The 24,973-nt window shown below is 40.9% G+C and overlaps 1 protein-coding gene and 1 pseudogene across 2 annotated transcripts in view; both read right to left on the bottom strand.

Moving 5' to 3' along the window:
- LOC118395551 (zinc finger and BTB domain-containing protein 32-like) overlaps positions 1 to 24,973 on the bottom strand; it is a 153,614-nt gene that overhangs the window by 7,931 nt on the left and 120,710 nt on the right. The window lies entirely within an intron of this gene.
- LOC127908082 (gastrula zinc finger protein XlCGF52.1-like) lies at positions 19,231 to 20,923 on the bottom strand (annotated as a pseudogene).

Genomic DNA, 24,973 nt, shown 5'->3' with positions numbered 1-24,973 from the left:
CTGCTGTCGGTGAATGGAGAAAGATGTATACTAAAGAGTTTCAATGAAAGTCTTACAAAATGGGACTTTTCATTATGTTTATTAAACAAAGAAGTTTTAAATACACCATGAAAACCACAGGTTGAGTCAGCATGAACTTATTCAAATTAAGTAGTTGAATGAAATAATGAAACTGAACATCATATAGGCTACACTGTAAAAACACTATGTAACAGACGTTATAGGCATATACATTAAGTGTATAAAACATTAGGAACACCTTCCTAATATAGAGTTGCATCACAGAACAGCCTCAATTCGTCGGGGAATGGAGTCTAAAAGGTGACGAAAGCGTTCCACAGGGACGCTGGCCCATGTTGACTCCAATGCTTCCCATATACAGGAAACGGTTGAGCATAAAACTTTTGAGCTTCTTTTGTCGTACCCAGCAGCGTTGCAGTTCTTGACACACTCAATTCGGTGCACCTGGCACATACGACCATACCCCGTTCAAAGTCACTTTAATCTTTTGTCGTGCCCGTTCACCCTCTGAATGGCACACATGCACAATCCATGTCTCAATTGTCTCAAGGCTTAAAAATCTCTCTTTAACCAGTCTCCTCTTCATCTACACTGATTTGAGATGAATTTAACAAGTGATATTAATAAAGGATCATATCTTTCACCTGGTCAGTCTTATGGAAAGAGCAGGTGTTTAATGTTTTGTACACTCAATGTATATACCTTATCACAATGTCTGGATGCAATATTTAACATTGAAATGTGCTACTCTCGTTATTTAAAATGTATCTGTGGATATTTTCTGCCAACAACAATGAAAATTATACTTTGTCTTTAATGCAGGGTTTGATCTGAACGTCAGAAGCTATTGAGTGGGATGGTTTTTCTGCTGGCGTATCCTGAGGTATCTCCTCTGAGACCCTCTTCCAACAGTGCGTACAGGCAAAGGGCCTCTCTCCCGTGTGGACCTTCAGGTGCATCTTCAGCTGGTGCTGGTGGGAGAACCTCTTCTCACACTGGGGGCCGGGTTCTCCCCTGTGTGGACCCTCTGGTGCCTTTTCAGGTTGAATGAGTGGGAGAAACTGACCCGGCAAAGGTGGCAGCTGAATGGTTTCTCCCCTGTGTGGACCCTCTGGTGCCTCTTCAGGTTTCCAGCCTCAGCGAAGCGCATATGACACTGGGTACAGCTGAAGGGTTTCTCCCCTGTGTGGACCCTCTGATGCATCTCCACCTTCTGGATGCAGCTGAAGCCTTTGTTACAGAACATGCAGAGGAACCGTTTCGCTTTACTATTGCCTGACGTTGCGGCCCCTCCCTGGGCCCTAGTCCTGTCGTTTGACTTCAATACCTGATCAAAAAGGACGCGGCCATGTGAATCACAAGGCCCCATCAACTTGGACACTGGGTCGCATTCCCTTAACATGTGTAAAGGGGAGTGGGTCGCGACATTTACATTTGTCTCAAAGCTTTCCCTGTAGTCTAAGAATGTACAAGTGTTGCCCTGTGAGTGTCGTTCTCCTAAGTGAGTTTCGTCTGAATTCCATGTCAGAGGAGCATCACCCTCCACTTTCACAGTCATCTCATCTAAGACCAGACCCTCTCCTTTCTTATCTAGGCGCCCTTCAGAGTATACACTGCTACTGTACTGATTCCAGTCTCCTCTCATTGGATTAGTCTGTTTATCTAGACCCACAGGCATGTCACCAGGTATCATCTCTGTAACATATGAACAGGACGGATCATTTCCAGTCTGTAACGCGTCACCTGAGTCCCGGCGGGACAGAACCGTCCTCGGGCTCAGGTTACCGTGAAGTAGATACCCTGAGCGGGGGGGAGGAGGACAGCCCAGTTGCTCCAGCACCGCTAAAGTCTTTGTATCTGTCTCTGACTTGAGGACGGTGTTCGGCGTTCCACTGACCTCCGTGACGCTGCGTCGGCTCCTGGGCTGCACTTGGGTGGTGGTGAGGTCCTCCGTGGCTACAGGGGGTGCCACTCCAGTCTGGTTGTCTCTGCTGTGTTGTGGGTCCTCCTCTCCTTCAGACCTTTCCAGCTTGACCCCAGGATCTGCAGACTGACACAAGGAGAGGAGGTTATTATGATAGTCCTGCCTACTTCCTGTTTCCAGTCCCATATGGTTTTTGAACGGGCTTCAAGCTTATATCATCAAATTCACGAAAACGCGGTCCTAAGATATATAAAATGATATTCGTATTAATTTGATCAAAACCGAAAACATTTGACGCTCAAGAAGTAAGACACATTGGCAAAGGTTAGTCTCATTTGAACTACAACTCAGCAGCCTTGTTAGCATTCTTGTGCAAGTTGAGGACTCACAGGACAATAAAACCCTGTTAGTAACAGTCTTTTATATTAAATTACACTGGAACCTTTTAACTGAACGTTGCCAGCCAGTACTTTTTAAAAAGGCAACAAAGAAAAAAGTTTTTTAGACAGGCAAACTGTTGAAAGACAAAGACTTGTACAGCTGGTGGGAGTTGTAGTTCTAATTAAACAGTTCTAACTTTTCGGCTTTGTGCTTCTTGACCGTCAAATAAGTTGAAAACCGGCATATGGTAACTAAATTCACTCGGAAACACATCGTCTTATATGACTGCGTTTTATGAATTTCATGATGCAAATTATTAACCTACAAAACGAGGAACAAGAAAGTACAACTTTCATGGTGCATAAGGCAACAATGGGCTTGTTTGAATGGTAAGAAACCCACTAGAAGCAAGCCGAGGAGTGAAATCGGGAGGTGCATCTGCCACAGCCAAGTCAGGCACTGTAGTGGTTTTCCAACAACAAGGCCCAGATCTACATGGCAGTGTCCAAATAGCTGCTATTGTTTATAAAAGTTTGTCTGTATGAATGTCAAAATAAACTTTTATATAACCCCATATCACACACTCAAACTGGAAACTTAACACGTGTACAATTTGAGACGTCTCACATCACTTTACATTATGTACCTTTGAAATGTCGCAAACTTAGTTCCTTTTTCAGCCACATACTTGGCCACATTTGCATGAGTCAAACAAAAACACCCTAATGATTGCTTGACAAATAGCACCTCCCACAATGTATGTGACGGCTTGAAGTAGAGAGGAAGAGGCGACGCTAAAGGGATAAGTGGGCATACAATCTCTTCTCCAGGAGGTGGTGTTTATTCATTGAAAATAAGAATATGTTCTTAACTGACTTGCCTGGTTAAATAAAGGTAAAAAAATAAAAAAATAAAAATCTACAGACAACGAACACTATTGCATTTAATTGATGGCAATTTGAATGCACAAAGGTTTTGTCATGAGATCCTGAGGCCCATTTTTTTTATTAGAAGTATCTGTGACCAGATCTGTATTTCCAGTTGTGAAATACATAGATTAGAAATTTTAGGGATAATTTATTTCAGCTCATGAAACATGGAACTAACAGTTTGTGTTGCATTTATATTATTGGCAACGGAATACATAATGCTGTAATTGATAATTGTACACCCAATGTAGGCTACTGACCCTTAAGAATCATAGTGAAGTCTCACAAGCTCCTCTATGGCAGATAAATAAGGATGTCCATGTAAACAAGTGAATAGCTGAGGGGAGCCTTTCTGAAATAAACTTATGCAACACTATTACACTAACTTCGATCACGATAACATGCTGGGTTGAGGTTCCACTCCCCTCATCAACAGTGATTGGTTGGTCATCTCTCCATCTATTTTGTCCTGTTGGCTTCACAACACTCCTGTGGCCTCCAGTGAGATGTCCTTCACCTGAGAGAATGAAGGAGGGAAAAGAGGTGCTGGTTAGCTACTGTCAATGCTAATTGGTATATTGTACACTATTGACAAGATTTGGCAAGGATGTAAGGTAACTTCTCATAACTTCTTAATATACTATTTATCGATTGATGTATGATCCATGCATCATACTGTTTTCATTGAGTAAATAATAGAAAATGCAGTAAATCAAGTATCTGGCTAGAATGTCTTTGCACAAGATAAGTAATCAGAGGAATTACTGCACACTATTCAAACTGACCAAGACCCAATTCTGGGTAACACGTATAAACACGTGTACAGAGAGGAAATGGGAGACTGGCACTTAGCCATCTATGAACTGCGACGGGAAACGTACCTCTTGCTATGCTTCTGTATCGGTCAAGGATTTTGACACTGCTGGGACGACTGGGTAGTATGCGTTCCCGTGACACCTTCAGTTCAAGTAGCTGTAGTTTCCTCCGTAATGTCCTGTTTTCTTTCTGGCTTTGAGAAATTTCCAAACGAAACTCTGCATAGTCGTCGTCTACGAGTTTACAAATCTCTGCCACGGCTGCATTTGCTAGCACCTCCATGATAGATGCTATTTGAGTGTGAAAAACCATACAGTTAGCCATTGTTAGCTACCGTTATCCGCTAGCTAGCGTTACCTAGCTAGATAACAACATACATAAAACCAAATCCTCTATCCAACGCGAATTAAAGACTAAATGGGCTAAGTATGTGATGCGGTGCGGTTAAATGTATAATATTTTGAGTTCCATGGTGTTAAATAACAACAATTAAAAAAACGTTAACGTGGAAATGTTCATTGTTCACTTCCGTTTACACCGAAGAGAAACTGCGTCATAGCTCAAAGGGCGTGGCTAAATGAAAAGGGTACGCTTGCTGGTCGTGTGTGGTTCAACTGTTTGTTCAGCCGCACCCTCAATTGCTAATAACTCATCTGCAACCGCCCAACTAACTATATGTGATAAAGTGAAAATCGGAGGCCTGCACCCAAACCCAGCCCGCAAATATGAAAAGGTGGCGAAACGATTTTGACAGGGGCTGCATTTTTTTTTTGCTTAACGATTTTGACAGGGGCTGCATTTTTTTGTTGCCTAATTTAGATCTGTTTCTACTTATCATTTCCGACATTTTGGTAGGGTATTTGTTAGTCAACGTATAATGATGTACATGTAGCTTGTCTCCTGTCATATTACAATCATTTCGCAACACCCACAATAACAACTGCTAAAAGTTTGTATTTGACCTAAACTTGATTTTGATATGCTGCCCTAGAAGACGAAATAAACCCTTGCTCAACAGAATGTCATGAATGATGGAATCAATGTTTCAATGTGTGATTTTTTTCACTGACATCTCTGCTTCTTTCGCTGAGCAAAGCCCAGTAACAAAATGAAAAATCAAAAAGATTTTCTGTGCAAAATTTCCAAATGACACGCGGTTGTAAGGAAATGGAAATATGTTTCTGATAAGACTTCCGTTCGGCTTGGATGCATATTTTTGATGTGATTTACTTGGATCCACATTAGCCAACGCATTAGCCAACGCCAATGGCGACAGCTAGTCTTAATGGGGTCCGACAGAGGGAAAAATACATTAGACAAGTCTTAACAATTTACATACGTTTAAAAACATTAACATGTAGTGTGTGCGTCTATCAGTTACACATGCATGTCAGTACAACAAGCTTCTTCACCTATGGAATAGTCTGAGGGTGGGTGCTGAGGAATATTTATGTCTGTAACAAAGCCCTTTTGCGGGGAAAAACTTAGCTTATTGGCTGGGCCTGGGCCAGGCTCCCCCCATGGCTGCCTCCCTGCCCAGTCATGTGAAAACCATAGATCAGGGTCGAATGAATTTATTTAAATTGACTGATTTCCTTATATGAACTGTAACTCAGTAAAATATTTTTTACTGAAATTGTGGCATGTTGCAGTTATATTTTTGTCCAGTATATTAACTTGGGTCCAGCCCGAAGCCCGTGCTAGCAATATTGTATAAAATATTTGGGGCCCTTAGAGTTTCTTGAGCCAATGAGCTTGAGACAGACACAGCTGTAGGCTATTTGAGCAAGGGATAAGAAGTAATCAGGTAGGCCTATTTTATCACGTTTCCACTGGATCAGATAATTACATTTGAACTTTTCACGCTTTAGTTGTTATCTAAAGGGAGAGAGCTGTTTTTTTTTTCAAATACATTGAAGAACTATTGTATTTCTCAGTCGATGTAAAAACAGACTTTGTTTGCTTGCTGTTTGAGGTGAAGGAAACATTGCTTTGAGAAGCTCCACAGTGGTAATCAGAAATACTATCAGATCCATAAATAGGCACATTCATATGTCTACATTTGCCGCAACCCATAGGCCTAAGCCTAGTTCTATACTTAATCAGGTGCACGTCCTTTCTCAACATTGACAGGAGCGCTCCAAACAGAAGACAATGACTAAATTGACAACCTGTGAATGGAATGAAATAAACAAAACTTGTTTCTCACAAGCATAGCATAGGTTGTGCGCTCTGCAAACAACGTGTTCACTCCAATAATGAGACCGTAAAAGACTGGAATAATAATATAGGCTATTGAATTTATTAACATAAATTACCGTAACCAAACAAACATTGTAGATTAGAAATTCTAGCAATTAACGGTAAACGTACTACTGCAATGGTGAATTGAAATACGCAAACAATGTATACAATTTAGTTATGAAACAATGATTGTGCACAAATTTGCAGGAGAGAGACATTGTGCATCTTAGCCACACCCCTTCTTCTTGGACTGTGCCATCCCCCGGGCCTCTGCAATGGATTAGTCAATTGAGATGGGTGCGAATAAGACTGGTGTCACGTGTGTCTATAAAAAATATATATATTTGCAACTGCTCTACAAAAATAATATTTGATGAACCAACATCCTATCGACCAAACAATTGACCAGTGGACTAATTGGGGTAAGCCTATTTTATATCCAGAAAAAAAACTGAAAATAGTACATTTCAGAATCTGTCAAAGGGAATTTGGGCCTTCTGAGAAACACAGTGTCATCGGCATAGTGACACTATATGCTGCAAACCTTTTTAATATTGATGAGTGAAATAAGTGGGTCCAATCTGATCACTTGAGAAAGGGGCTCTAAAGACAGGGCAAATAGCATTGGTGATAATGGACATCCTTGTTTTGAGGAACGTTGTAAACATCAAGGCTTGGATGAAATGTTTCCTAAGCCTTGCAGCCAAAAGTCTACTATCATTCTCCCCTTCAGAATAGTATGTTACTCTTGTGTGATGCATTATAAATTAGATCGTAGTAAGGTGTTATACTCATGTTTTAGCACTGTTAAAATCTTCCCCTTTTGCTCTGTAAACATTTGTTTCTGCTAATTTTCAACCAGAGTAATGTTTTTCAAAGTCTACAATTTCTTTTTATTGCAAGTTGAATTAAGATGTGAGGCAAACAATATAGTTTCCTCTCAAAAAAGGTTTTGTCACCTCCCCAACAAGACCATGGTGCTTGCAGAGCAGCAAGGTGAACTGCCCCTTCCTTACCTTCAGGCTATGTGAAAACCCTACACCCGAACCTGAGCCACCTCAGGTCTCTTGTCCGTCCCACCCCTACAGGGGATCAGCTCCCACTCAGCCAAGTCAAAGCTCTTCTCTGTCCTGGCACCCCAATGGTGGAACAAGTATCCCCTTGAAGCTAGGACAGCAGTCCCTGCCCATCTTCCAAAAACACCTAAAACCCTTTCTCTTCAAAGAGTATCTTAAATGAATCCCACAGTGCCCCTCCCCCACTCACCACCAAAACATTTAAATGTATCTTCCTAATAGCACAGATCTTGCTGACACAACGCCTTCAGAAAGCATTCATACCCCTTGAAGTATTCCACATTTTGTTGTGTTACAACCTGAATTCCAAATGGATTAAATAAATGTGTTTTCTCACCCATATACACACATTACCCCATAATGGCAAAGTGAAAACGTTTTTCAGAAGTGTTGGCAAATGTATTAATGAAATACAGAAATATCTCATTTACATAAGTATTCACACCCTTGAGTCAAGCAGTGATTACAGCTGTGAGTCTGAGTACCTCTCTAAGAGCTTTGCACACCTGGATTGTGCAACATTTGACCATTATTATTTTCAAAATTCTTCAAGCTCTGTCAAATTGGTTGTTGATCATTCCTAGACAACCATTTTTAGGTCTTGCCATAGATTTTCAAGTAGATTTAAGTCCAAACTGTAACTCGGCCACTCAGGAACATTCACTGTCGTCTTGGTAATCAACTTCCGTGTAGATTTGGCCTTATATTTTGGGTTATTGTCCTGCTGATAAGTAAATTAATCCCCCAGTGTCTGGTGGAACGCATACTGAACCAGATTTTCCTCTAGGGGTATGCCTGTGCTTAGCTCCATACTGTTAGTTTTTTTTATCCTAAAAAAACTCCCCAGTCCGTAACGATTATAAGCATACCCATAACATGATGCAGCAACCATTATGCTTGAAAATATGTGGAGTGGTACTCAGTAATGTGTTTTATTGGATTTGCCCCAAATATAACATGTGAATTGCTTTGCCACATTTTTTGCAGTTTTACTTTAGAGCTTTGGAATAGTTTTATTCTGTACAGGCTTCCTTCTTTTCACTCTGTTAATTAGGTTAGTATTGTGGAGTAACTACAATGCTGTTGATCCATCCTCAGTTTTCTTCTATCACAGCCATTACACTCTGTACCTGTTTTAAAGTTACCAATGGCCTTATGGTGAAATCCCTGAGCGGTTTCATTCCTCTCCAGCAACTGAGTTAGGAAGGACGCCTGTATCTTTGTAGTGACTGGGTGTATTGATAAACCATCCAAAATGTAATTAATAACTTCACTATGCTGAAACGGATATTCAATGTCTGCTTTTTAAAAAAAACATCCACTAATAGGTGCCCATCATTGCGAGGCATTGGAAAATCTCCCTGGTCTTTGTGGTTGAATCTGTGATTGAAATTACCTGCTCAACTGAGGGGCCTTACATGTAATTGTATGTGAGGGGTACAGAGATGAGGTAGTCATTGAGAAATCATGCTAATTCCTATTATTGAACACACAATGAGTCCATAAAACGTATGTGATTTGTTAAACACAGTTTTACTCCTGAACTTATTTAGGCTTGACATAAATGGGTTGAATACTTATTGACTTAAAGACAATTTTATATATATATATGTATATGTATATGTATATGTGTTTTCTTTTACCCCTTTTTTTGGTGGTATCCAATTGGTAGTTACAGTCTTGTCTCATTGCTGCTCGGGAGAGGCGAAGGCCGAAAGCCGTGCGTCTTCCAAAACACAACCCAACCGCAGTAGTTCTTGACACAATGCCCTCTTAACCCGGAAGTCAGTCGCACCAATGTGTCAGAGGAAACACCATACAACTGGCGACTGTGTCAGCGTGCACTGCGCCCGGCCCGCCACAGGAGTTGCTAGTGCGCGACATTACTGCCGGCCAAACCCTCCCCTAATCAGGACGACGCTGGGCCAATTGTGACTCAAACCCAGAATCTCTAGTGGCACAGCAAGCACTGCGATGCAGTGCCGTAGACCGCTGCGCCACTTAGGAGGCCTAAGCCCATCTCTAACACTGTGATTCAAGTGCCTAACAATATGGAGCCATCTGAGTTTATTGTCAAATATTTCCATGTGTTGATTCAATAATTAAGTATAATGTTTTGGTTCGAATGAGAAGGGAAACTCAGTCACTGCAATTATAAAAAATAATTGTCAGCACAGAGTCAAGTTAGTATTTAATTTAAACTAAATGGTCATACACTCACATAACGTGAAGTAAAGTACTTTTATTGCACAAAACCATACATGTGACAAGTAAAATAACTTTTCTCTCTATGGTAATATGACCTTTTCTGTAAATCTGGCACCCTTGCTTTGATAACATACATTTTAGAATACTTTGGAAAAGGTTCAACATTACGTTACACACACCTTCACTACTACATGACAATTAAACACGAATTAAGGCACTATCCTTATCTCACTGTAAAACTCCAGCATCAACCTTAAGAGTCGACTTATGTCACTCTTCATCAGTGAAGCAGTTTTACAGACACCATCACACATCATCTACTCTGCCTCATCATACTCATTCTTTCCTCAGTTCACCTCATCCAGTTCCCTACTACATCCAAAACCAACAGAATTGACTGCACACTAACTAACTAGTACTACATGGAAAGATGTGGACTGTGGTATGAGGGAATGACAGAGGCTCTCCTCGTAGGAGACTGTTGCTGATGTGTGTGGTGGTCTCTCAGGCACTTATTGCTGCCGATGCATCACCCAGGTGGTGGATGTTCCAGCCTACCTACAGAGGAGGAGGTGTGTACTGCAGAGACAGATGTGTCTGATAAAGCTCCGGGCCTGTCTGACTGATGTGTCTCCCTCCCTGGCTGTACCATCAACGCCGATTCCAGTCAAGCTACTCCTTTACTGAACTGCATTGCCATCTAGCTGTGGAAGACAGTCTCCCATGAACTGCCAGCTCCCTGAATTTGTTTTAGTTTTTAAAAGAGACTGAGATTATGTATGAAAAGCGCTATATAAAATAAAGAAATACATGTATTATTATTAGTAGTAGTATTACTACTTATCACCATACACTAATAATTTTCTGCTGGTGTATCCTGAGGTAGCTTCTCTCTGTGTTGTTGCAACAAAGAGAGGAGCTCCCCGTCCCCACGTACCAAATCTACGCCTCGCCCTGGTCTTAGCCAGTCTTTTGTTTTGTGTTTCTGGTTGTGGTTAACAGTGTTGTTCCAGAGTTGAGGATGCTGTCCCATCCACTGACCTCCACTATGTCTCCTCTGGTCCTGGCCTGCTCAGTGATGTCGTCCCCTGGGCCCTTAGCCGCACCAGTCAGGGTCTGGGAATCTAATATGGTCGCCCAGTCTCCCGTTAGCCTCCAACCAACCACCTGCAGGGGAGGTTAGAAAATAGACTTTACAAACATGACAGAGAACTCTACATGTGGATATTATTTTTAGAGAAAATTATGGTTGAAATGACTAATTATGTATACATTCCAATCAGAACTGACTAGTCCAAATGCTATAATGTACTGTACATGTGAATTTTCTCTCTTGCTCCCATTCCCAATTGTATATAATGTAGTCAGGAGTTTAGTAACAATGAAGGTCTGTTCCTTAGTTCATTCAGTTGTACAAATCTCCAGGTGGCGGAAACGGCCCATCTCCAGATTGTCTAGAATGTTGATTTATACTGACTGGCCTTGACATCGTGCTGATAACGCGAAGGCTCGAGAGCTAGAGGGCCCCTCTACTTGTGAAATAGATAGAACGTTTAGAAAACGCTGACGTCATTTTCAGTTTATAACCTGTGGAAATATGTGTATGTGGCAGTACTCACTTGAATTAAACGCTGTTTACCTGGCTTTTAAGACTGGTCTCGATCTACTTCATGCATAATTCATGAACTTACACCTCATTAATGAACTAGAAACGAGTGCGAATTTGGTTTTGGCTACAAAATACATAGGAATTTAGAATTCCTCTATCAATTATCTGGTCAAGTTCATACATTGTGTGTTTTTGTATGTAAACACAAGTTAATTTCTCTCTTACCTTGCTCCCCCACCTTTAGTCCACTCAGCAGGTCAATGCTCTCTGGTCCATCTTCTATTGTCTCCTCTTTGACCAGCAGCAGATCAGACTTCCCATCCTCCATGTCTACTGACTGTAAGAGATACAGAGTGAGAGGATGTTGGATCAAGATATCTGATATGAGCACCCTGCTATGGAGCATCTTTTGATTGGGCAATGCAAGCAAATGTTATACTATGCAAACGTATTAGTTGATTTGATTACTTGACAATCTTTAATGGTTTGATAATTCAAAGGCACAGTCCCACACTTAAGACAAAATCAATCAAGACCTCGACACATATCTACAAAGAGTCTCCGAGTAGAAGTGCTGATCTAGGATCTTTCCATGAAATCTTATTCAGTATAAGCTAAAAGGCAAAACTGACCTTAGATCAGCACTCCTACTCAGAGGCTTTGTGGATACGACCCGACCTAATACCATTCAGACAGTAGTTCACCAGAATGTCATAAATCGATTGAAGCATTCATTCTATCTAGTTGACATCAGTGATGTTCTCTGTCATCTCTGTTTCTTTCACAGAGCAAAGACTTTCAGGGAACGGGGAGAAAATGCAATGAATTTCTCAGCAAAATTTTCAAAATGTATTAAAAATTAAAAACAGATACCTTATTTACATACAGTACCAGTCAAAGGTTTGGACACACCTACTCATTCAAGTTTATTTTTTATTTTTACTATTTTCTACATTGTAGAATAAAAGTGAAAAACTATGAAATAACACATATGGAATCATGTAGTAACCCAAAAATAGTTCAATAAATTAAAATATATTTTATATTTGAGTCTTCAACGTAGCCACCATTTGCCTTTGACAGCTTTGCACACACTTGGCATTCTCTCAACCAGCTTCATGAGGTACCTGGAATCCATTTCAATTAACAGTTGTGCCTTGTTAAGTTAATTTGTGGAATTTCTTTCCTTCTTAATGTGTTTGAGCCAATCAGTTGTTGTGACAAGGTATGCATGGTACAAAGAAGATAGCCCTATTTGGTTAAAAAAAAAACAAGTCCATGTTATGGCAAGAACAGCTCAAATAAGCAAAGATAAATGACAGTCCATTATTACTTTAAAACATTAAGGTCAGTCAATCTGGAAATTACAACAACTTTGAAAGTCTCTTCAAGTGCAGTCGCAAAAACCATCAAGCGCTATGAAGAAACTGGCTTTCATGAGGACCGCCACAGGAAAGGCAGACCCAGAGTTAACTCTAATGAATTTATCCTCTGCGGCAGAGGTAACTGCACCTCAGATTGCAGCCCAAATAAATGCTTCAGAGTTCAAGTAACAGACACATCTCAACATCAACTGTTCAGAGGAGACTGCGTGTATCAGGCCTTCATGGTCGAATTGCAGCAAAGAAACCACTACTAAAGGACATCAATAAAAAGAAAAGGGCTTGGGCCAAGAAACACGAGCAATGAACATTAGACCCGTGGAAATCTGTCCTTTGGTATGATGAGTCTTTTTTGGTTCCAACAGCCGTGTCTTTGTGAGACGCAGAGTAGGCGAACGGATGATCTCTGCATGTGTGGTTCCCACCTTGAAGCTTGGAGGAGGAGGTGTGATGGTGCTTTGCTGGTGACACTGTCAGTGATTAGTTCAGGATTGAAGGCACACTTAACCAGCATGGCTAGCACAGCATTCTGCAGCGATACGCCATCCCATCTGGTTTGCGCCAAGATGGGATGCCATCTGGTTTGCGCTTAGTGGGACTATCATTTGTTTTTCAACAGGACAATGACACAAAACACATCTCCAGGCTGTTTAAGGGCTATTTGACCAAGAAGGAGAGTGATGGTATGCTGCATGAGATGACCTGGCCTCCATAATCACCTGACTTCAACCCAATTGAGATGGTTTGGGAAGAGTTGGACCTCAGAGTGAAGGAAAAGCAGCCAACAAGTGCTCAGCATACGTGGGAACTCCTTTAAGACCGTTGGAAAAGCATTCCTCATGAAGCTGGTTGAGAGAATGCCAAGAGTGTGCAAAGCTGTCATCAAGGCAACGGGTGGCTACTTTGAAGAATCTAAAATATATAATATACTTTGATTTGTATAACATTTCATAGTATTGATTTCTTCACTATTATTCTATAATGTAGAAAATATTACAAATATATAAAAACCTTGAATAAGTAGGTGTGTCCAAACTTTTGACTGGTACTGTAAGTATTCAGACCCGTTGCTATTAAATCAAATTTTATTAGTCACATGCGGCGAATTCAACAGGTGAAATGCTTACTTACGAGCCCCTAACCAACAGTGCAGTTTCAAAAAATACGGATAAGAATAAGAGATAAAAGTAACAAATAATTAAAGAGCAGTAAAAAAATAACATATACAGTGGGGCAAAGTATTTAGTCAGCCACCAATTGTGCAAGTTTTCCCACTTTAAAAAGATGAGGCCTGTAATTTTCATCATAGGTACAATTCAACTATGACAGACCAAATGAGAAAAACAAATCCAGAAAATCACATTGTAGGATTTTTTCAAATGAATTTATTTGCAAATTATGGTGGAAAATAAGTATTTGGTCACCTACAAACAAGCAAGATTTCTGGCTCTCACAGACCTGTAACAACTTTTTAAGAGGCTCCTCTGTCCTCCACTCGTTACCTGTATTAATGGCACCTGTTTGAACTTGTTATCAGTATAAAAGACACCTGTCCACAACCTCAAACAGTCACACTCCAAACTCCATTATGGCCAAGACCAAAGAGCTGTCAAAGGACACCAGAAACAAAATTGTAGACCTGCACCAGGCTGGGAAGACTGAATCTGCAATAGGTAAGCAGCTTGGTTTGAAGAAATCAACTGTGGGAGCAATTATTAGGAAATGGAAGACATACAAGGCCACTGATAATCTCCCTCGATCTGGGGCTCCACGCAAGATCTCACCCCGTGGGGTCAAAATGATCACAAGAACGGTGAGCAAAAATCCCAGAACCACACGGGGGGACCTAGTGAATGACCTGCAGAGAGCTGGGACCAAAGTAACAAAGCCTACCATCAGTAACACACTACGCCGCCAGGGACTCAAATCCTGCAGTGCCAGACGTGTCCCCCTGCTTAAGCCAGTACATGTCCAGGCCCATCTGAAGTTTGCTAGAGAGCATTTGGATGATCCAGAAGAAGATTGGGAGAATGTCATATGGTCAGATCAAACCAAAATATAACTTTTTGGTAAAACTCAACTCATCGTGTTTGGAGGACAAATAATGCTGAGTTGCATCCAAAGAACACCATACCTACTGTGAAGCATGGGGGTGGAAACATCATGCTTTCGGGCTGTTTTTCTGCAAAGGGACCAGGACGACTGATCCATGTAAAGGAAAGAATGAATGGGGCCATGTATCGTGAGATTTTGAGTGAAAACCTCCTTCCATCAGCAAGGGCATTGAAGATGAAACGTGGCTGGGTCTTTCAGCATGACAATGATCCCAAACACACCACCCGGGCTACGAAGGAGTGGCTTCGTAAGACTCATTTCAAGGTCCTGGAGTCTCCAGATCTCAACCCCATAGAAAATCTTTGGAGGTAGTTGAAAGTCCGTGTTGCCCAGCAACAGCCCCAAAACATCACTGCTCTAGAGGAGATCTGCATGGAGGAATGGGCCAAAATACCAGCAACAGTGTGTGAAAACCTTGTGAAGACTTACAGAAAACGTTTGACCTCTGTCATTGCCAACAAAGGGTATATAACAAAGTATTGAGATAAACTTTTGTTTTTGACCAAATACTTATTTTCCACCATAATTTGCAAATACATTCATTAAAAAATCCTATAATGTGATTTTCTGGATTTGTTTTTCTCATTTTGTCTGTCATAGTTGAAGTGTACCTATGATGAACATTACAGGCCTCATCTTTTTAAAGTGGGAGAACTTGCACAATTGGTGGCTGACTAAATACTTTCTTGCCCCACTGTACAGGGGGGTGCCGGTACAGAGTCAATGGGGGGGCACCGGTTAGTTGAAGTAGTATGTACATGTAGGTAGTTAAGACTATGTCATGACGCTGGCTTGATGGGGGAGGTTTATGACCCCCATAAATACCTTTCCCCTTTTTCCTCTCTCTGCTCTACCGATGTGACTATTGAAAATCCCTTTGTTAACAAAGAGATTTTGGTGACATCAAAAGATGGGAAACGGAACCATATTTCGGTATATCCAACCAGTTGAAAATATGCATTGGGACTTCATGAATATGATGTCAGTTCAGTTGGCGTCTGAGACATGATTACTGATGATAGGACGACAAACTGTATCTTGGAAATCTACACATTCTAGTTATCAGATTCACATGGAATTGTTGTGCAATTTAAATGTTTAAATATGAAACTATTTGTGAAAAGATTAAATGTAATTTTTAGCTTCTTAATTAATGAGAGAACAGTTTGTCAGAAGAACACCACTCTGCTCACTCAGAGGCCCTGCCCAAGTGAACATACGTGGGTTGAAAAATATGAAACACAGCCCTCTTTCCCAATCCTATATAAGCCCCTTGACGAAAACGTAACTTCCTGTTCAGAGGACGTTAGGGCGACGGTCCTACGTGAAAAGGTCTCTGATAACGAAATTAGCATCGAATTTCAATGTGAAGATGACGGTCAACACGCCGGAATGATGAATTTTGACTATACCAGCCAGAATATAGCATAAGCTTAAAAGTATGGCAACTTGGTATGAACTTTGAACTCTTATTCACTCCAAAAGTGATACCCCCTAGCCATTGAGTTAGCAGCAGTCACTGTAAACATGGGCTAGGAAAGGACGGACAATGTATCCATTCTACCACGCCCCAGTTCGCCACTAGACAGTCTTCAGAGGACCAGAGATCCATGCTGGACAATCCGGCCTCCCATCTACGACCAACCGATCGAAGAGCAGCTCACAGTAAATATTTATTGCATGTTCCTTTTCCAAATGGGCGATGGTAGAAACCTCCAGAAGGACAACCATCTCTGCAGCACTCCACCAATCAGGCCTTTATGGTAGAGTGGTCAGACGGAAGCCACTCCTCAGTAAAAGGCCCGATGGCTCGCATGGAGTTTGCCAAAAGGCACCTAAAGGACTCTGACCATGAGAAACAAGATTCTCTGGTCTGATGAAACCAAGATGGAACTCTCTGGCCTGATTGCCAAGTCTGGAGGAAACCTGGCACCATCCCTACGGAGAAGCATGGTGGTGGCAGCATCATGCGGTGGGGATATTTTTCAGCAGCAGGGACTGGGAGACTAGTCAGTATTGAAACAAAGATGAATGGCGCAAAGTACAGAGAGATCTTTGATGAAAACCTGCTCCAGAGCACTCAGGATCTCAGACTGGGGCGAAGGTTCACCTTCCAACAGGACAACAACCCTAAGCACACAGCCAAGACAACGCAGGAGTGGCTTCGGGACAAGTCTCTGAGTGGCCCAGGCAGAGCCCTGACTTGAACCTGATTGAATATCTCTGGAGAGACCTGAAGATAGCTGTACAGCGATGCTCCCCATCCAACCTGACAGAGCTTGAGAGGTTCTGCAGAAAAGAATGGGAGAAACTCCCCAAATACAGGTGTGCCAAACTTGAAGTGTCATACCCAAGACTCAATGCTGTAATCGCTGCCAAAGGTGCTTCTACAAAGTACTGAGTAAAGAGTCTGAATACTTATGTAAATGTGATATGTTTTTTTATTTGTAATAATTTGCAAACATTTCTAAAAACCTGTTTCTTTTGTCATTATGGGGTATTGTGTGTAGATTGAGGGAAAAAACGATGTAATCAATTTTAGAATAAGGCTGTAATGTACCAAAACATGGAAAAAGTCAAGGGGTCTGAATACTTCCCGAAGTCACTGATTCTGCAGGAGTTAATATTAAGGCTTTACAGTCAGTGTCCAGATTTCAGTTTCCATTGAACCCATCTGAATAGCAAGCTATAGTTCCCTTGACCTGCCATAGGCCTATTTGAAGTTCCAGTCTTCTGACTGTCACATTTGTGTAGCGCCTCACAATCATCACGCATAACATAACATCCGCTATCATCCTCTTTTACCGCTAAACCAAATCTTTCCCAAACATTACATTTTCAAGCTCTCCCTCTTAATTTTCAACAATCCATTTCGCAGCTTTTAGCCTCCATGGGTCAAGGTTAAAAGATGAACTACGCATAAATCGCTCAGCCATTTCCTGGTTGCTAAAATTGTAATAGATTGCCTAATTTCAGTTTGTGACAAAACAAGCACGTATAGTGTAGAGAATCATTGCACCATCTAAACCGCTGAGAAATACATTTTCCATAACCAAAAATGTTGTATTTCCAGCTTTTTGAAGCTGGTGTAAAAAAATGTAAGTAAAAGACGCAAAAATGAAACTTAAAATCGGGAAGTATAGAAATAGCACAAATAGAACATACCGCTTCTTCCTATGTGAATTTGGTTGGGTCGCATTGCAGGTTTAACCTTTTTCTGCCCCTTGGTGTATAGGCTGTTTGGTGTACATACAATTAAAGCTTAGGCTTACACACTAAAGCCAGATATGTTTTTCTTTTTTTGTGCTGGCAAAATGCACAAAAGTGCTGTTTGAATGAATGTTTACGAGCCTGCTGCTGCCTATCATCGCTCAGTCAGACTGCTCTATCAAATCAGACTTAATTATAACATAATAACACACAGAAATACGAGCCTTTTGTCATTAATGTGGTCGAATCCAGAAACTATCATATCGAAAACAAAACGTTTATTATTTCAGCGAAATACGGAACCGTTCCGTATTTTATTTAACGGATGGCATCTCCAAGTCTAAATATTGCTGTTACATTGTACAACCTTCAATGTTATGTCATAATTACGTAAAATTCTGGCAAATTAGTTCACAACGAGCCAGGCGGCCCAAACTGTTGCATATACCCTGACTCTGCGTGCAATGAACGCAAGAGAAGTGACACAATTTCACCTGGTTAAAATTGCCTGCTAACCTGGATTTATTTTAGCTAAATATGCAGGTTTAAAAATATATACTTCTGTGTATTGATTTTAAGAAAGGCATTGATGTTTATGGTTAGGTACAGTCGTGCAACGATTGTGCTTTTTTCCAAAAATGCGCTTTCGTTAAATCATCCCCCATTTGGCGAAGTTGGCTGTCTTTGTTAGGAAGAAATGGTCTTCACACAGTTTGCAATGAGCTAGGCGGCCCAAACTGCTGCATATACCCTGATTGTTGCAAGAGAGTTGACACAATTTACCTAGTTTAAATCAATTCATGTTAGCAGGCAATATTAACTAAATATGCAGGTTTAAAAATATATACTTGGGTATTGATTTTTATGGCTAGGTACATGTTGGAGCAATGACAGTACTTTTCGCGAATGCGCACCGCATCGATTATATGCAACGCAGGACACGCTAGATAAACTTGTAATATCATCAACTATGTGTAGTTAACTAGTGATTATGATTGATTGATTGATTGTTTTTTTATAATATAAGTTTAATACTAGCTAGCAACTTACCTTGGCTTCTTACTGCATTCGCGTAACAGGCAGGCTCCTCGTGGAGTGCAATGAGAGGCAGGTGGTTAGAGCGTTGGACTAGTTAATTGTAAGGTTGCAAGATTGTATCCCCAAGCTGACAAGGTACAAATCTGTCGTTCTGCCCCTGAACAAGGCAGTTAACCCACAGTTCCTAGGCCGTCATTGAAAATAAGAATGTGTTCTTAACTGACGTGCCTAGTTAAATAAAGGTGTAAAAAAGTTGTTTTTTTTTTAATTAAAAATGTTTAAATGGGCAAATCAGTGTCCAAAAATTCAGAATTCTGATTGTTATGAAAATTTAAAATCGTCCCTAATTAATCGACCATTCCGACCTCTAATTCTGACATTTTACATTCTTAAAATAAAGTGATGATCTTAACTGACCTAAGACAGGGAATTTTTAGTTGGTTTTAAATGTCAGGAATTGTGGACAACTGAGTTTAATGTGTAAGGTGTATGTAAACTTCGACTTCAACTGTACATGTCATGTCTCAACTAAAAATCTGCATGAATTTGATAAACTGCATTAATATACTCATTAAAAGTGTCTTGGGGGGATTAAGTAGTTAAATGGAAGTAATGAAATAGGCATTTGTGAACATCATATAGTCTACACAGTACAAACACAATATGTCAGACTCTTTAGGCTTATATATATATATCACACAATGTCTGGATGAAATATTCTACTCAGATATATTCAACACTGAAACCTGTTACTGTCATTAATACAAATGCATCTGTGGATCTTTTCTGCTGACAACAATTAAAATGTATCTTTAATGCAGGGTTTGATCTAAACGTCAGAAACAATGAAGTCGAATGGTGACTTTCTATGTTATAGAGTGGAATGTTTTTTCTGCTGGTGTATTCTGAGGTCACTCCTCTCTGAGAACCTCTTCCCGCAGTGCGTACAGGCAAACGGCCTCTCTCCCATGTGGACCTATAGGTGCATCTTCAGCTGGTGCTGGTGGGAGAACTTCTCACACTGGGGGCAGCTGTATGATTCTCCCCTGTGTGGACCCTCTGGTGTCTCTTCAGGTTGAATGAGTGGGAGAAACTGGCCCGGCACACATGGCAGACGAAGGGTTTCTCCCCTGTGTGGACCCTCTGGTGCCTCTTCAGTGTGCCAGCCTCTGCGAAGCGCATGTGACACTGGGCACAGCTGAAGGGTTTCACCCCTGTGTGGACCCTCTGGTGGATCTCCACCTTCTGGGGGCAGCTGAAGCCTTTGTTACAGAACATGCAGAGGAACTGTTTCTTTTTACTACCGCCTGATGTTGCTCCCCTTTCCTGAACCTGGGCTCTAGCCCTTTCGTTTGAGTTCAATACCTGATCGAAAAGGACGCGGCCATGTGAATCGGAAGGCCCCATTGATGTGAACACTGGGTCGCGATCCCTGAGCGTATGTAAAGGGGAGTGGGTCGCGACATTTGGATTTGTCTCTAAACTTTCCCTATAATCTAAGAAATCTCTGCCCTGTGAGTATCCATCTCCTAGGTGATTATCTGCATTCCATGTGGGAGGAGTATTACCATCTACTTTCACAGTCACCTCATCTACCACTATAACCTCCCCTTTCTTATCTAGGCACCCTTCAGAGTATACACTACTACTGTACCGGTTCCAGTCCTCTCTAGACTGATCAGTCTGTGTCTCTAAACCCAAGGCCATGTTAACAGGTTCCATCTCTGTAGTGTAAGAACAAGACGGATCATTTCCAGCTTCTAACATGTCACCTGAGTCTAGATGGGAATGAACTGTCCTCAAGTCACCGTAAAGTAAATACTCTGAGGTGGGAGCAGGAGGACAGCCCAGTCTCCCCAGCCCCAGTCTCTCTGTGTCTGATCTGTGGTCAGATCCTGTGTGTAAGAGCCTTTTTGTGAGAGTTAAAGTCTCTGTGTCCGTCTCTGTCTTGAGGACGCCGTTCGGCTTTCCACTGACCTCCGCGATCCTGTGTCGGGTCCTGGGCTGGGGCGTGGCGGTGGTGGATAGGTCCTCAGTGACTACAGGGTGCGCCACTCCAGCCGCTGCTCCAGTCTGGATGTTTCTGCTGTGTTGTGGGTCGTCTCCTTCAGTCCTCTCCTGCTTGACCAGAGATAATCCTCCAGGACCTGCAGCTTCTGCATCTGCAGACTGACAAGAAGAGAGGACTTTATTATGGGTACATGAGTAGAATTGGATAACAATGTCGTAGCAGTGTTTCCTCTGGCAAAATTAGTAGCAGTGGGGGGTAAAGGTTGAATTATAATCCAAAATGAATGAAAATAAAATGATACTGACACCATCTAAAATATAATTTATACCTTCATAAATGGGCCCCAATAACATATTTGTACAATTATTTGTTTAAATTATTTTAGGGCTGACCCCATTTAGTCGACTGATCAATAGTCTGGTCTATAGGCTGTTGGTCGACCGAGATTTCTTTAGTCGAGCAGTCTAAATGTTTCGTTTTTTTCACGGTGCACAAGACACCTGTCTGATTCGCGCCTGTTTCATCCATTGCAGAGGCCACGGAGATGGCACAGTCCATCACTCTAATACATGTGATATTGAAGTTGTATATGGCTATATTATGTCAAAATAAATGGTGCAACACTAATAAATCAAATAATATTTTTACAACAAATGCACTTTCTCCCGTGTTGGATACGGTCGCTGTCCACATAATCTTCAGTGCGCCGTAGAATTGCCGCCTTTCCCTATTGGCTGCCTTTCCCTATGTTGTTATGTGCATAATAGCAAAGTTGACCAGCATATTGGGATTGAGAACCCATGCGGCGGAGGCAGCAGCAGCAGAGATCAGGAAACAGCCCTTGCCTTGAGCCTAATTTTCTAAGAAAGTTCAGGAGAGAGGAAACCCCAACATGTTGGATAAAGCAATTTCACAGATTCGACTGTTTTTAATCTTTGCTATGCTGTAATAAAGGCTTTAAAAACGTTTTTTTGTTACAACAGACTGGTATTTCTTATTTATTTAGTGTTGTTTACACTGTTCCAAACAGCCAGAAAAATAATATTGTAATCTAACACCTGTTTGTCACACATAATATGCAAGCAGCTCTCGCTCCTATACCCTACACTTTCTTGAACTTCTTATTGTTATTACAATTATTATTATGATCATCATTATAATACGTATTATCATTAGTCGTCTTTGTATAGTAGCCTTGTATAACCACCAGCTACAGACCTAAGAGCACATCCTGTTTTAGTCTTAATACGTAACTTACTTAGCCGTATATTTCAATATATAGGCTACCGTATTATCAATCAATGAGTCCCTTGTTCATGCCATCACACAGCATACGAGACATTCATGCTTTGGAATGCAATCAAGCATTTTAGTTTTAAATTAAATAACAAAGGCAGCTTTGAATAATTAGCCTAAACAAAAAATAAACTGCAATTCACAAATGCATGCAACTGTTTTTAGTCTGCTGTAATAAAGGATTTATAAATCATTAGTGTTGTTATTTAGTGTTGTTTACACTGTTCAAATGGTCAGAAAAAATAATAATATTGTAATCTAACAGCAACTGTTTGGCACACAACTCACGCAGTGCTTGCTCCTAGACCCTAATTTTTATTGATCTCCAGGAGCTTCCACAACTAAGTCAAATGTCTTCCATAGATCTGACTTCCCCTTTACCTCCTGAACAACCAGTAAACATTCACCCATATTTTTCACCTCCTCCGCATCCATTTTGCTGTCACTTGTTACTGTGTTCGTAGTTTGTTATAACCAATTTATTGACATCATTATGATAGGCTATAGGTCAGGCCCTATTGGTTGCATGTGATGCTTACATGTTTCACGTAAAGAGAGCAAGGGTTGAGGGAATAGGGTATGTTTTTCCTAAACAAATTAGGGATTTCATTCAAATAACTTTTCAGTCAGAAATAAGTAAGAAACTAAATGGTTGAAATGAGGTTGCAGCATCAGCAGCGACAGCGCAATAAACACATGCTGTGCCTCTGGTGCCTTTTCACTGCAGTAGGGAGCCAGTCACACAGGCACTCCATGTCTTATTTTTTTTGCACAGTGTGATCATCAGGATCTTGAGTAATTTGTGTGTCTTAATTATTTAATCAAACAATGTGCTTAAAGCATTAGATAAGCTTTATTAAAAAATATATGGAAAAATAAGTTTAAACATTTCAACCAATCGATTGGTTGAAATAACAGGATGACTCTCGGTTGACCAAGATTTTATTTTAACATATTGGACCATAAATATAACCTATGCATGGTCCATATTATCAAATGTGCTATTAGCAATAAGCATTATACCCTGTAGCCCAACTGATGCAGCATAGTGGCTATAAATAAATAGGCTGAAGCATGGGGTTTCCATCTGCATTTACCCTATTGGGCTAATCATTAGCTAGATCCCAAATATGGAATATTTTAGCTAGTTAGCATCCTATTGCTGAATTCTATGTCCCATAAAACATGAATAACACAGCAAATATAATATAGGCCTACCTCTTATGATAACAACCCCCCCCAGAAACCATTTCATGTCACTATCCCCCCCAACACTTTCCCTAGTTGCCACTACTCTTGCTCAACTAAAAATGTTATCTGTCTCATCAAAAAGAAATGTAAGTAATTCCCCAAAAATATTTTGAGGAAGGGTTGTGTTTTACCCCAAGTTACCCTACAATTGATCCGTGTTACATTTAGCCCCACTCTCCCCTATACACCCACAGGGAATTGGAACAGGAATGTGCTTAACCATGCCACTGCTAAAAACTATGGGTTTAAAATTGTGCAGTTCGCTAAGGAGTTGAGAAATAAATAAAGTTGGAATGGAAAATTGGGATCTCTGTTTTTGACAAAGTACATTACAACTGCTGTTTTCCCAGTAATTGCAAGAATTGTTATGCATTGACTGCCTATCAGAATTCTTTTTTTTTTTTCGCCCTATGGCACGCATAACTTGAATGCGCCTCAAGAGGAATATCTCTCTCGCATAGAACACACAACGACAAGCCGACTAGGTAAAGAGAAACTATTCTACTATGGGGTTGTCATGCATTACTCGTTTTGTTTGCAGAGGCAAAGTAAATGTGTACTGTTCTAGAATCTTTAAAGTGTGCCTCGGCAGACATATTTTTTTCATGTTCCATATTTCTTTGCTGTTGCGCAGCGCCACAGATAAATGACTGCAGCGAAAACACTGTCAGAGAAGTCTCACAAGCTCCTCTATGGCAGATACATGTAAGCAAGTGAATAGCTGAGATGAGCCTTTCTAAAATAAATGGGCCACATTTGATTAACAAAGTAACATTTTTGTTTACACTATAACACTAACCTCAATCATGATAACGTGCTGGGTTGAGGTTCCACTCCCCTCATCAGCAGTGATTGGTTGGTCATCTCGCCATGTATTGTGTCCGGCTGGCTTCCCAATGCTCCTGTGGCCTAGAGTGAGATGTCCTTCACCTAAGAGAGTGATTGAGGGAAAGACGTGGTTAGGTTAGGTATTGTCAATGCTCAACGGTATATTGTACACCATTGATAATGTCTAGAATTGGCAAGGATGTAAGGTACCACTTATAACTCATTGATATACTATTTATTGATTGGTGTAATATGTTCCATGCATTACATTGTTTTCATTGGGTAAATATTACGAAGTGCAGTAAACAAAAATCTGGTTATAATATGATAGTGTCTTTGCGCAAGACAGCCAAGGGCAGTTATTCTGGGGAGTTATTGCATACTGTTAAAAAAAACTTACCAATATCCAATTCTGGTTAACCATCTACACTACAGTACGTGTTTAACACATCTAAGGTCACACATGCGCAGAGGGGATTGGGGCGACATGCAGCGCAACTTCGGCCTTCTGCTAAATGTACCTCTTGCCATTCCTCTGTATCGGTCGAGGATCTTGACACTTCTCGGACGAATGGTCCTCTCTGCGCGCTCCCGTGCCACCTTCAGTTCTATTAACTGTAGTTTCCTCCGCAAT

This window comes from Oncorhynchus keta, chromosome 16 (assembly GCF_023373465.1).
Source record: "Oncorhynchus keta strain PuntledgeMale-10-30-2019 chromosome 16, Oket_V2, whole genome shotgun sequence".
Taxonomy (NCBI): domain Eukaryota; kingdom Metazoa; phylum Chordata; class Actinopteri; order Salmoniformes; family Salmonidae; genus Oncorhynchus; species Oncorhynchus keta.
This window is presented reverse-complemented; position numbering and strand designations above follow the sequence as displayed.